This window comes from Danio rerio, chromosome 5, assembly GCF_052040795.2.
Source record: "Danio rerio strain M-AB ecotype USA chromosome 5, GRCz13ab, whole genome shotgun sequence".
In the NCBI taxonomy this organism is placed as follows: domain Eukaryota; kingdom Metazoa; phylum Chordata; class Actinopteri; order Cypriniformes; family Danionidae; genus Danio; species Danio rerio.
In genome coordinates this window covers 11,981,007-11,995,816 of record NC_141025.1, presented here as the reverse complement: position 1 = coordinate 11,995,816, position 14,810 = coordinate 11,981,007, and the positions used below count along the sequence as shown (strand labels likewise).

At 36.7% G+C, this 14,810-nt stretch overlaps 1 long non-coding RNA gene across 4 annotated transcripts in view; it reads left to right on the top strand.

Annotated features, from left to right (window-relative positions):
- The window catches only part of LOC141385758 (uncharacterized), a 68,770-nt gene that overhangs the window by 18,436 nt on the left and 35,524 nt on the right, over window positions 1–14,810 (top strand). The window contains exons 3-4 of one of the 4 annotated variants that reach the window (XR_015490942.1): window positions 561–661; window positions 8,999–9,073. The exons of the other annotated variants lie outside the window; for them this stretch is intronic. This is a non-coding gene — a long non-coding RNA (uncharacterized LOC141385758). The remainder of the gene's footprint in view (window positions 1–560; window positions 662–8,998; window positions 9,074–14,810) is intronic. 4 annotated transcript variants of the gene reach the window in all.

The window sequence follows — 14,810 nt, the reverse complement described above, 5'->3', positions numbered from 1 at the left end:
TGAATTGTGTGGAACCCTGCAGTTTATACAGTGCATGTGTTTTTTTCTTTTTTGGAGGCCATTCTCTAAAAACATGCATATAAAAGTCCCAGTAGATCAACAATCTCTCAAATACTCAGACCAGCCTGTCTGGCATCACTTAAATCACTTTTGTACCCCATTCTGATGGTCAGTATGAGCTTAAGTAGATCTTGATCATGCAACATGCCTAAATGCTTCACGTTGCTGCTATGTGATGGAGTGATTAGACATTTCCTTTAATGAGCAGTTTAAATGTTTTTATTTGCTCTTCCAGGTTGATTGGCTCAGGAAGTAGTGTTTTTAATGAGCAAAAAAAATAACACTTGGAAAACTTAGGGAAAAAATGGCAAAAAAAGAAGCTTGGCATGAGATAAAGCCTACCCAGAAAGCCTGTGGTTTGAAGTTTTAAGGCCATGCATTCTCCCAGACAGAAAAAAGTAAGTCGATTGCTATGTACTGTATAGTTCCATGGTTTTCTGGGTGGTTGGTAAACATTTTCTAGGTTGTTGCTGATGCTTTGGATTGCGTGCATGTTTTAGGTCTCGGAAGGAGAAACCGATGTAATTATCTACTTACGATGATTATTCACCAACTGCCCTTGAGATGAATGCTGATGCTAGTTCTCCCCAGCTTGATTGAAGTAAGTTTACATTTCGTACTTCATTGGCATTCGCACGCATAAATATAACAAGCGAGGTTTGTTTGTGCCAACGGGGAAAGAAAAGCTTAATTCAAGATTTATTTGCTTTATGTGAAATGCATCTAGTTTTGAGGATGTTTAAATCTATTTGAAACAATGATGAAAATACTTAAAGGCAAAACGATTTCTGTATTTTATTCATTTAATTATTTATTTTAGCAGTGTATGGATCTGAACACAGACATACCTTCAATTCAGACACTCTCAAACAGCACAACGTTGGATTTATAAGAAACAATACACCCGGTTGGAATGTCATCACTTGATTGAATGGGCATTATCAGTGGTTATCAGCTGATAGATATGGTAGGCACAGAAGGCTGTTTTCATCCATCCACATGGCTAATCAGCTATACTAATAGAGTAGACTCCAGATCTGTTTTTACATTACCGTGCTGGTTGAATTTAGGGTTGGGGTAGGGGTAGACGTTAATAAAATACAAGTAATGGGAAATTTAATAAAGGACATAAATAATTCTTGTTAACTTCTGGGCGCAGCTATATGTGATTTATAGCTGATTAACCATGTGGATGGATCCTAAAAGCTTTCTGAGCCTACTAGTAGGTGCAGAAGGCCCCTACTGACCCATATCTATCAGCTGATAACCACTGATAATGCCCATTCAATCGATTGATAGCATTTACATTGGCTCAACAACAAAGGCAGTGATGATTTACATTATTTTAGGAGTCCTTTAAGATAAACTTTTGTCTTAGCCCCAATTGATAGCGGACCATCTGATGCATAACGTGACACAGAATTGGACACACTTCTACAGGATTGTGCTTAAAGGCAGACACACTAAACTAATTTCAAAAGATCTAGCAGTTGTAAAATATATTGTGTTGTCTCTTGTTGGCTGATTCTCAGCCGAAAAGCAGTGTTTGAACCAACGCAATCTCATGGTAATTCGTAACTTTTTGATTTAGTGGCTATTCATACGATCTAATTCGTGGAATTTAGTTTGATTTGCTCATCACCCAATGATAGTTAGAGGTGGGGTTGGGTACCACACCTCCTTTTTAAAATCGTACATTTTCGTACGACTGAATTTGCCACTAAACTGACAAAACGTAAAATACTTACGTTTCCTCGTGAGATCAGGCTGGTTTGAACACACCAAAGCGACTACAGGAGACTTCAAACTAACATGTAATTTTCACCTGCATGTAAAGAAAACAAAAATCTATATTTACAGCCATTAATAGTGTACATAATCCTTAGTGTAAAATGGAAACAAACTGCTGATAGAGTTTTGTAAAAAAAAAAAATGAGACTACTTGAAATTTCACTTGACGTTTTGTTGTATATGGTTGGGTTTGATAATGTTCTGATTTTAATTTTAGATTTTAATCCAGATCCAATTTTGGTCCAAACTGACCAAATGTTTGATTTGTAAGTTCTTATCTTTGCTGTTTTATAATGATCTGATTTTAATGTTAGATTCAAACCAATCCAGATCCGATTTTGGTGCAAACTGACCAAATGTTTGATTTTGAAGTTCTTATAAATCAACAATTTAATTAATCATGGTATTGTGTTGCCTAAGAATGAATGTAAAGAGGTCTTACAATGATTTTTATTGAAATCATAGAGTTACTCCCACAGAGTTGGAATTTACTCCCACAATTCACACTAAGGCCTTGTCTATATGTGGAAATTTATCCAATATGAATCAGATCTGTGTCCTCGTGTCTGCAGTGTAAGCAGGTAGATCCGAACTGACACTTTTATTTCAGAACAGACTTCAACAGTCGCAAACCTTAAATCTCATATACTACAACAAAAAGGTTTTATATTGTCATGTAGCACAAGTATGTAAGCATGTAAACTACACAGAGAGAGAGAGAGAGAGAGCAAGAGAGAGAGACACAACGAGCACAATGTTCACCACGTAAACAGTGCTAAACTAAAACCTTTGCATAATTCACGCCATAGAAATGAAATTAAGATGCCTACTGGTTTAAAAAGCCTAGATAAAATGAAGATGGCCGAATAAAAACTTTTCTGTCACAAATTATGGCAAAACTTTTTAAAAAGAAAATTTTTAAATTTTTAATTAAGGCTGTTAGGCTTTTCTAAGCCAAAAGTCTTGTCACTCCCAGAGTTCATCAAGATTCTTTGGATTCATCTTCAATGCCTCCTCCTTCATCTTACCACAAAAAATTCTCAATAATGTTCATGACTGGTGACTAGGCTGGCCAATCCTGACGCACCTAGACCTTCTTTGCTTTCAGGAACTTTGATGGAGGCTGAAGTATGAGAAGGAGCGTTATTCTGCTGAAGAATTTGCTCTCTCCTGTGGTTTGTAATTTAATGGGCAGCACAAATGTCTTGATACCTCAGACTGTCGATGTTGCCATCCACTTTGCAAATCTCTCGCATGCCCTTATACTGAATTTAACCCCAAACCATGATTTTTCCTTTACCAAACTTGACTCCTGATTTCTGTCAGAATCTTGAATCCATGGAGATTCCAATAGGTCTTCTGCAGTATTTGTGATCAGTGCAACAGATGATTTATCTGACTCATATGCCCCTTTTCTAAATTATCAACTAGAAGTCAAGCTTTTATTTGTTGTGCTTACAACTAGGATCGACGACAAGACATTTATCAGGTACTGTATGTGTGGTTTTGGGTGCAGACGAGGTGTTTTACTGATGTTTGAAATCTAGCGATGCTGAGAAAAGTGACACATGCACTCACAATTAAAAATAAACCCTATAATGTCACCTTTTCCTACACCCTCGTTTTCAATAAACCTAAAAAAAATGCACATACTGGAAATGAGGAAGCCACGTTTGATCATTATTTCCCTTTTACCGTTCCCCTGACCTTAATTCATTAAAGCATGGATATAGACAGCCTGCTGGGACTCCATATAAAGCCGAGATATAGCTGATTTCGGTGAGAAGAAAAGTGCATGTGTGCGCACGTGTAGGTGTGAGTGAGCTGTAGCGCTTAAATGCGTGTTGACCCACAGAGCCTAATTAAAACATGGAAACTAAGGGAACTCCTGTGGCTCTCGGAGAGCAGCTGGCATGAGCAACGACATACTGTACACAACGAAGATGCGTGGGAATTAAAAGGGGCAGAACTTAAACACGCATGCACACAAACAGGGAAAGGGCGGGAAACTGGGGGATTGTTGGTGTTTATCTTACATGTGCAGGTTTGGAGATCATGGCATTGGAAGGTTATGGAGTCAGAGACGACAAGGACTGGATTATAGATGTTTGACAAATGAGATTTTAGTGTCATTGCATTAATGCAACAGAATTTGCTTGCGTGCTCTCAGAGACCAGCAATAAGATGTAAGAATACACAAAATAATAAAGACTAGCATTAAAATATATGCAATGGGATGTATGAAATGGGGCTCAGATCTTGGTGCAAACAGAGTATATGCAAAGGGTAGAATATATGTTTATGATTCACCAACGTTAAAAGTGTTTTCCTGACTATTAACTGGGTCATATTTGTCACAGAAGCAGACTGAACCAGAGATGTATGTATTTAATTCATGTTTAGTTCTATAGCGCTTTTACAATGTAGACTGTGTCGAAGTGTAAAGATGGCTTAATCTCTTCAGAATAGCAGACCATGAGAACTGTTATGGAATTTCATGAGATGCAATAAAACAATTGAGAAGAAATCAGAAAACCGGCTGTTCAACTGCTCTATTTAAATTAACCTGAGACAGTTGACAATAGGCTGGAAACACAAAGCTACACTTCACCAGGGGGGAATGTGAGAAAGTTCACCCTTCTCCTTTCACCTTAAGCCCCCCTTCTTGACCCTTAAGTTACCTTTTGATCAGAGCAGATCATTTACATTTTCAGATAAAATGTCCAAGGTTTTAATATGGTGTATCTTGTAGCACTATATTCATGTTTGGTATCATGTTAAATGTCTCTGTGTGATTGATAAAGTGGTCTTAATGTCACTGTAATAGTTCAGTTGTATATGTTGATTTGGTTTTTGACTTTGACGAGATCTTTGCCAGATGCTCCCCCTCCTTAGAGATAGTTAACTCCTCAAATTCACCAAGCAAGGGTCTCGGTGATTGTCTTGAATTTATAGCTGTTTGTTCTGAGTTGAGTATTTAAAGGAAATGTGAACAAATATAATTGGGATCTTGCAGCCAAGACACACCGTTCCAGCATCTCTGAGACTTATGCTGCAACGTACTTCTCTAACTCTTTGATTTATCTTTGAGTAATGGATGTTGTTATTTTACTGTATCATCTCTGAATTGGCTTTCTGATGGTTTTATTATGTAATTGGCATAATACAAGTTTACCTGACAAATAAAATGTTAAGTTTTGATTCATTTTGAATTTTCCTGAAATCTTTTTATATCCAGTAGATTAAGTGGAGTCTTGCGCTACCTTTATGATTCGACATGATTAGATTGATTCTTAGGGCCCTATCATACACACGGCGCAATGTGGCGCAAGGCGACGCAATTGTTTTTGATACTTTCAACTTGGTGCAAGAGTCGTTTTGAGGTGTTGTGCCATGCTGTTTAAATAGCAAATGCATTTGCGCTCATATCTGCGCCCATAGGCGTTCAGGTCTTAAAAAGCAGGCGTGTTTTGGGAGTGTTGCTATTTTGGGAAACTATAAGAGTCTGTTCTTTAGACCAGAACAAAGCCGGTCTATTGTCTGGCGCAGAGTGCGCCTGGCTTGCACACTGTTTAATGAACTCAAGATGTAGAGCAATATGCAAATATCTTTACATATTAAAAAGATTTAAAATATAAAGGATATATATAGGATATAATAAGGATAAATATAGGATACAAATATAAATGATTAAAATATTACAAAACATATTATTTTCTAGCCTACATGAATTTAAAAACCACTGCCTTCATACTTTCTTCATCTCAGGAGGCTTATTCAGTTCATTCAATTTGCTTTTGTAAAATGTAATCATTATTAGCAGTATTATTTATTATATGCATATTTATATTTGTTTTATTAAAAACAAGCTTAGATTTGTCCACCTGTCAGGTTTAGACCATATTGGGCACAGCATGTGTATTAGGATATAACTCAGGTTTTTGACCACACTTCGTTATTATTGTTCATTTATTGCTGGAAAGTAGAACTGAATTGAGAAATAGTTTTAAAACAAATCTGCTTAACAAACTAAATTAATTATTTATAGGTTAGATGAAGTCTTGCGTACAAGGTTTCCCCATCCACGAGAGCGAAAGTGAAACTAGAGTTTGAGATGCCTTTTCTCTCATTCTCGTGCTGCAGATGCTCTGTTGAACTGTTTTCTTGCATGTGAAATGCTCAGTTTTTCCACTTACACTTACTTTACGTCATGTAAATAGCAATGCGCTTATGGCGCGACGCAACTGGCTCTTAAAGGGAATGGGAGATTAAATTTATTCTCAAAACACACATATAACTCATTAAGAAAATTAACTCTTTTAGACCATGCGCCATGGCGCAAAGCAGATTTTTCCATCTTTAAATTAGGAAAAGTGGATTGTGACACGCCCTTAATGCGTTTGCGCCCTGCGTTTTGTGCTTTGCGCATGGACCGACAAAATAGAGCCCAAAGGCACATATGACTGTACTGGATGGTTTTGACAAGACAGCATGGAGATCTTTAATCATCTAATTGCTAAAATTAGCAAGCTGTCTGGAAATGGCTAAATCTACTACTTTTAAGGATGAGTGAGCAGTTGGCAACCAGACTTTTAAAGTATTAGCTAACCCTACATCCTCTGACTAACTTCAGAGTGTCAACATACTGTTCGTGAGAAGACATGCAAACCCGGGGCGTGAAACTCTAAGCGGCATTTGGTCCCTAATGAACATACAACTGAAGAGTAAGGAATCAGATATAAATCAAAACTCTAAATTAAGTCATGAATGATGAATGTGATCTGTTCCTACAATTAGAAATACAGTCTAAATATGATCACTTAAAATTGGAGTCAGATTAAATTGGGAGCTAAAAAAACAGATATTAATAAACTTTAAGAAATAACTAAATTCTTTTCAGTAGCACTAGGAAAGGCTTACATGCATTTAACCTTCGACCATGTTGTTAGTTTCATCATTGGGCTAATAGATGGACTTCTACAGAAGCAACTTAACATAGTCGTTTTAGTAAATTGTGTCAGTCTAGTTTTCAGAGTTGAAGTTCAGTTCAGTTCTGTTCAGTGTGGTTTAAAATGTATGATAACAGTTATTGTAAAAGGTGGCAGAGTGTTAACAATGCTCAGTGATTGCAGGGAGATCTATTGCAGGGTTAATTTGGAATGACCAGATGAATTGGGTGGACCAGAGGAGATATGGAAGCCAGATACACAGATAGGGGAACTTGGGAAATTGACGACAACCAGAGCAGGGACAAGAAGTAACTACGCTGGAGATAATAGGAGAGGAGAGCTAAGTAAACTGATTTAGTATATGACACAGGGCTCTATTTGAACAAATATATTCAGTTGTGTTTATATATATATATATATATATATATATATATATATATATATATATATATATATATATATATATATATATTTATATATATATATATACACACAACTTGTATACATACAAATTCTGCTCTAGTTTCCAGCAATCGAAAAAATGAACAATAATAACAAAGTGAGGTCAAAAAACTGAGTTACATCCAAACAATTGTCCTATTCTTATGCCCCGTATGGTGATGCAGACGTCTCCAAAACCCGACAGGTGGACAAATCTAAACTTGTTTTTATTAAAACAAAAATAAATATGCATATAATAAATAATACTGCCAATAATAATAACATCATACAAATGCAAACTGTCGTACATAAACCGAAAAAGCCCCAGAGGTGAAGGCATGGAGGCAGTGGTTTTATATTTATGTAGAAAATAATAATCCTCCTCATCCTGTGTGTATTAAGCAATGTGTACGTGTTTGAACCCACATAGGCGAATAAATAACGCACTCTTCACTGGAGTTTAGACCTGCTTTTAGTTAGTCAATGGCACAGTCTATTTCACTTCTTCAAAATAGCAACGCGCCGACGATGCACCTTAACACACCTCTATTTAAGACCAGCACACCCATGAGTCCACAAATGGCACAAATAGATTTGTTATTTAAACAATGTGGTACAAAACGTAAAAATTAGGGTTGCGCTGGTCTGAAAATAGCAACAAATCGCGTCATTCACGACTTGCACCTTATTGCACCGGGTGTACAATAGGGCTCTGACCGTGAGGAGAGTGCAATCCTTCGTAATGCATAGAGGCCGGGCACTGAATGGAACTGGTTTTTATGAGGTGATAACTGGTGATGATGTACAGGTGTGGGGCTAATTCAGGTGACTGTGATCGTGGTGAGTGTGAAACAGTTAAGTATTGTAAAAACAATTATGTTAACTTACTGTAATCAGTTTGTGTTGGGACAACACATCCATTAGCTGAAATTAACAATGAGCAATACATTTGTTATGATATTTATCAATGCCACCATGGCCAAACAGATGCAACATTTTTTTTAATAACAATTAATGGATAATGTACATTCAAGCAGTTGTTCTTGCAGAATTCAGGCTTACCAGCGGACACCTTGACATTAATACAGCATCAAAAAATATATAATAAAACAAAGTTGCAAATCAATTTGACGTTAGGGGTGACACGGTTGCTCAGTGGTTAGCACTGTTGCCTCACAGCAAGAAGGTCACTGGTTCGAGTTCCGGCTGGGTCAGTTGGCATTTCTGTGTGGAGCATGTTCTCCCTGTGTTCGTGTGGGTTTCCTCCAGGTGCTTTGGTTTACCCCACAGTCCAAACACAAGCGCAATAAGTAAATTGTATTAACTAAATTGGTGTAGTGTATGAGTTTGAATGAGTGTGTATGGATGTTTCCAATACTGGGTTGCAGCTGGAAGGTCATCCGCTGTGTAAAACATATGCTGAATAAGTTGGCGGTTCAATCTGCTGCGGCGATCCCTGATGAATAAAGGGATGAAAAGAAAATGAATGAATAAATGCAAGACATTACGAAAGCAACTCGCTTGCAGCCAGCATTATATGATAACTACTTTGATGGACTGGTTGGAATATCACATTTTTGGCACTTCAGCTGTATTATGTGGACAGATTGGTAAAAGTGCCGGCTAATTTGATATAATTTATCTTATCCGATTTCACAAATAGACTATTTCTGTAAGATCTCAGAACTGAAATCATTTGGTGGAAAGCTTGAGGCTTCGTCAACTCAGTGTACTGACATTTGCAATTCGTCTTTCAGTTGGGGAGGATGTGTGAGCCTGTTTGCATCGGGAGGAGAGAGAATATTCACGCATGACCTACTCCACTGCCTCAGGTGATCCAGTCGGAAAATATATGAAGCATTTGCATTCACCCGCACTGATTACTGGTACTTACACCGCAAGCATTGATTTATATAAAAACACACTCTGTAAAACACACAATGACGCATACTGTAAACTATTGCAGCTTGTTTCTGGCATGGATTAAAAAGGTAATTGGTAGGTGAGTTTGTCCTGCATTTCTGAGATCATATAATATATTTTTCTTGCAGGCTTTTCTCTGACTTTTTTCTTTGCAGGCTTTTCTCAGAATTGGGATTTGTTTTTATCATGCAATATCGAGTCAACTTTTACTCTACTTTAATAACTTTTACTTTCAGAATTCTGAGTTTGTATATTAAATGCAGTTGCAAGTTTAAATCATTCAATTCTGAGAAAAGATAAAATGTGGTATAATTAATAATAATTCAATTAAATTTTAATATAATTTATAGATAATAAAATAGGCAAATAAATAACGCACTCTTCACTGAAGTTTAGACCTGCTTTTAGTTAGTCAATGGCACAGTCTACTTCACCTCTTCAAAATAGCAACGCGCCAATAATGCGCCTTAACACACCTCTATTTAAGACCAGCACGCCAATGAGTCCACAAATGGCACAAATAGATTTGTTATTTAAACAATGTGGTACAAAACGTAAAAATTAGGATATAAAATTAGGGTATTTAGGGTATTTTATTAAATATGAATAAAATTAAAATGGCAAGGTACAGATTGACGTGAAAACTCAGAATTCTAAAATAAAAGTACAGAAATGAGCAAAATAATAATGATGAATAAACTGAGCAAAATAACCACAAAATATCTGGGTAAAAAAGGGTCAATTGTGAGATATAAATGCAGAATTCTAAGAAAAAGGCACACTTGCGAGATATAAAATTTAATATCTGAATTTAAAATGAGATAAAAAATTCAGAGGAAGTCATAAGCTCAAGATATAAATATAATTGTATAAATTTAACTCAGATTTTCAAGAATTGTGAGATGTAAATTATAATATGTAAAACTTTAAATTGTGACATGTAAACAGATTTGCAAGATGTAAGCTTTTGATTGGGATACAAAGAGTTTAAGGGCCTGATTTATAAAATTTGAGTTGAAACCTTCCTAAAAGTGGACGCCAGAATATTCATTCATTCATTCATTCATTCATTCATTCATTCATTCATTTTCTTTTCAGGTTAGTCCCTTTATTAATTCGGGGTTGCCACAGCAGAATGAACCGCCAACTTATCCAGTACATGTTTTTTATGCAGCGGATGCCCTTCGAGCCGCAACCCATCTCTGGGAAACATCCATACACACTCATTCACTACGGACAATTTAGTTTACCCAATGCATGGAGAACATGCAAACTCCACACAGAAACGCCAATTGACCCAGCCAAGTTTTAAACCAGCGACCTTATTGCTGTAAGGCGACAACACTACCTACTGCTCCACTGCCTCGTCGATGCCAGAATATATTTTAATTTATTTAATAAGAATTAAGGCTCATATAATGATTTACAGTGTTTCAATTAAGTCACTGTTTAGGTTAAATATGTTATGATTTCAGTGGCATGCTAACTCAGTGGTTAGCACTGTTGCCTCACAGCAATAATGTTGCTGGTTCGAGTCCTGGCTGGGCCAGTTGGCATTTCTGTGTGGAGTTTGCTTGTTCTCTCCATGTTGTTGTGGATTAAATAAACTAAATTGGCTATAGTGTATGAGTGCGAGAGTGTATGGGTGTTTCCCAGTACTCGATTGGGTATCCGAAGCGTAAAACATATGCTGGAATAGTTGGCGGTTCATTTTCGCCATGGTGACCCCTGATAAATAAGGGACTAAGCCGAAGAAAAATTTATAAATTATTGAATGTTATGATTTCAAATAATTAACTCGCAGCTGCATGTTTAAATCATGCAATTCTGGGAAAATTAAGATGACATGTGGTATAAAACAATAATAATAAAATAAGGAATAATTTAAATTATAAAACATTTAGAAATAATAGATTATATTTATTAATATTTATAAGATGAAAATGGCAAGATACAGACAGCTGTGTGATTTCTAAGATAAAAGTGCATGTAGAAATAGCCTACAAATTTACAATTGAGTGAAACAATAACAAAACATGTTGAAAAGGGTTCAATTATATTATAAAAAGTCATACTTGTGAGATATAAAATTTAAATCCTGACCTTTAAATGCAAAATTCAGAGAATAAAGTCATAAGTCATTCATTCATTTTCTTGTCGGCTTAGTCCCATTATTAATCCCGGGTCGCCACAGCGGAATGAACCGCCAATCTAACCAGCAAGTTTTTACGCAGCGGATGCCCTTCCAGCCGCAACCCATCTCTGGGAAAAAGTCATAAGTACAAGATATTAATATTAGGGATGTCCCAATAAGGGTTTTTTTTGCCCCTGATTCTGAATTCTTTGATTTTGAGTATCTACCAATACCAAAAGCCGATTTGATAATTTTATAATGCTAAAAAAAAGAAGAGTGAAGAAACAGATCCATGATGCTCCTTATTTTTTATTTAATAACATTATTTGAACATTCAGCAACTCTGTTAACAAAAAGAGCACTTCTGCGAGGTAGCTTGAACAATCAAGTAAAACATTCATTCATTCATTTTCTTGTCGGCTTAGTCCCTTTATTAATCCAGGGTCGCCACAGTGGAATGAACCGCCAAATTATCCAGCAAGTTTTTACGTAGCGGATGCCCTTCCAGCCGCAACCCATCTCTGGGTTCACACATTCACACACACACACTCGTACACTACGGATAATTTAGCCTACCCAACTCACCTGTACCACATGTCTTTGGACTGTGGGGAAAACCGGAGCACCCGGAGGAAACCTACGCGAATGCAGGGAGAATAATAAATCGAGTAATAAATAACATCAATTCTTCACTTTTCGATTTTTCGTCCTGATTGGGAGGTGATCAGGGGCCTCATGTATCAACGCTGCGTACGCACAAAAACTTTGCGTACGCCAGGTTTCACGCTCAGAATCGCTCACGTTTGGATTTACTAACAATGAACTGAACGTGGGAATGTGCGCAGGTTCACGGCAGCTTTCTGGCAGGCGTACGCACATTTTTTGTGCGTGTCTGTTTTATTTCCATTGGCGACTCCTAGAGGCAGTTGTGTTAAATTCTTCTCTACAAAGTGTCTGATCCTTGCAATGGCAGCTGTATGAGACGGGTTCATATAGTAGGTATGTAAGATTTCCATACCATACAGTTGACCAGCTAAACATTAAAGTACAATTTGCAGCGGTCGCCTGTTTTCCCAATGTAATCTGAGCAATCTACAGCACGCACATTGCTATAAAGACACTATCTAAAGATGAATTTGCATGCGTGAATCAGAAACATTTCCATTCAATAAATGTGCAAATAAAATATGATGCACAAACTTCTTGATGATTCCTACTTGTCTTTCTCGTGATAAATAGTGGGCAAAATCTGATATGTAGCGGGGAAAAAAAGACGAAAGAGTTCATCAGACGCTGGATTCGAGCCGAGTTTATGCTAGAACGTGTCAGTACATGATCACATGCTTCTTATGAGGTGCGCCACTGAGACTGCTAAGAGTACTGCAACACTTTACAGATATAAACCACACTATTTCTTTTTTAAATGCACTTTAAGTACGATGTTCAGACCCAACTGTGTTAACCGTACCAGCTAAACTCTCCCACTCTATTTTTTTCTTTTGTTGTTAATTCCGGAGAACAAACTTGCAAATAACACCGCTTTTCTCCGGTCTACCTCCGAAAGCAGCACCTCCAATTCACATTCTGTTCAAAGTTTCTCTTTTTGTTTGATTTTGCCTTTGCTTTTTCGTTGGGTTTTTCCATTAGCATAGTCATTAGCATATTCATACGGGGGAGGAGGCAGGGAGGGGTTTTGCGCTCGTGCATGTTGCGCTCAGTTTCACGTTCATTCGGATGTACAAAAGAATATGCGTGAGATTCGGCGTACGCAGTGTTTCATACATCTGAATTTTTTTCTGCGTACGCACATTTACAGCTTTGTGCGTACGCAATGTTTTAGTAAGATTTCCACGCAAGTCTTCGTACATGAGGCCCCAGATCTGGACATCCTAATAAATATAATTGTGAGATGTAAACTTGAAAAAAAAAGTCATGAATGCAAAATGTAAACTCCAAATTGTGATACATAAACAGGTTTGCAAGTTGTAAACTCTTAATAGCGAGGCAAAAAGGGTCCAAGGGTCTGATTTATAAAATCTGCGTAGAATTTAATTGATTTAATAAGGATTATGGCTCCTATGATGATTTAAAGTAGTTAATCAAGTCAATATCTAAGCTAAATATTTTTACTTGAAGTTTACTTACAGCTGTGCACATTCTCCCATCAAGTTTTACTGATCACAACTTCTGTGTGTATATGCACAATTTTTCCCAAATCTTCCCTTTTTTCCCTCAGAATTGTATGTAAAGTCAAAATTATCAGCTAAAAGTTCAAAAATACATTTTACATCCATTAATTTAGGTTTGCATCCAAAATCTTAGTTTTGCATCCAAACTTAGCATATAGACTGCAGAGTAATCATTGCTTTAAGGCATATCGACATACATGCAATCTAATAGGCAGGCATGGAGACAAATATGACTTTAACCGCAGGCACATTATGGAAAATTATGGGTGTTATGGGATATGAAGATGCAGTCTATTATGAGAGACTTAATGTGATCTCAAAGCATTGTGCATGCAGATTGGCCAAAACAAGCAATGAAATGCACAACAGCAGATGGTTATGTGGTCAGTTCACTCCCCAAATGAAATACAGCGGCGCCATTTAGACACTCAAACAGAGACAATGAAGTGCTAAGACTAGAAGTGAGATGAAACATGATGTAAAGATACTTCCATTCTGGTTGACTCAAAAAAAAAAAAAGAATTTTTGCTGCTTGGTCAGTTTGGATAATTAAAATGAGGTAATTCGATATTTTTTTTATGTAAATTTAATTTATTCATTAGGATTAGGGTTCATTTTTGGTGGACATTTCTTCATGGAGACCTTAAACAGAAACTGATGCTAGTGACACATGCTGTATAAGTTACTTATATGGATCCTGGAATCTGTCTCCATATTGTTCCCTTTTGTATTTTTCCTTCCTGCATGACAGTTTTCTTCTATCCTACAGATAAAAGCAATAATCCCTCTCCTCCAGCAAACCTGTCACTCACATTAGATTGCAGCAGTTAGCAAAGATGTTTTTGTTTGGGAAAGCACCTGACACATCTACAGTTCTATGTGGATTGTATTTACTCTCGTAACTGTATAACGGATTCATTATTATTCATTATATTTTTGTTTACTCATGTTCTGATTACAAGTAAAATGTTAGTTTTAAATACATTAATATATAAACAGTTAGAATTGCGGAGGCCTACAAACTCACAATTGGGAGAAATAGTCACAAGTGAGAAAAGGTCAGACAGACAGATCTATCTATTGTTATTGTATAGATAGATAGATAGATAGATAGATAGATAGATAGATAGATAGATAGATAGATAGATAGATAGATAGATAGATAGATAGATAGATAGATAGATAGATAGGTGAAAATTGGGTTGATGTCAGAACCCAACATCAGGCCGACGTCAATTTCCAACGTCAGACAGACATTGCATTTTGGTTACTTTCCAACACAACCTAAAAACAACAAATTATCAACGTCTAATGATGTTACAG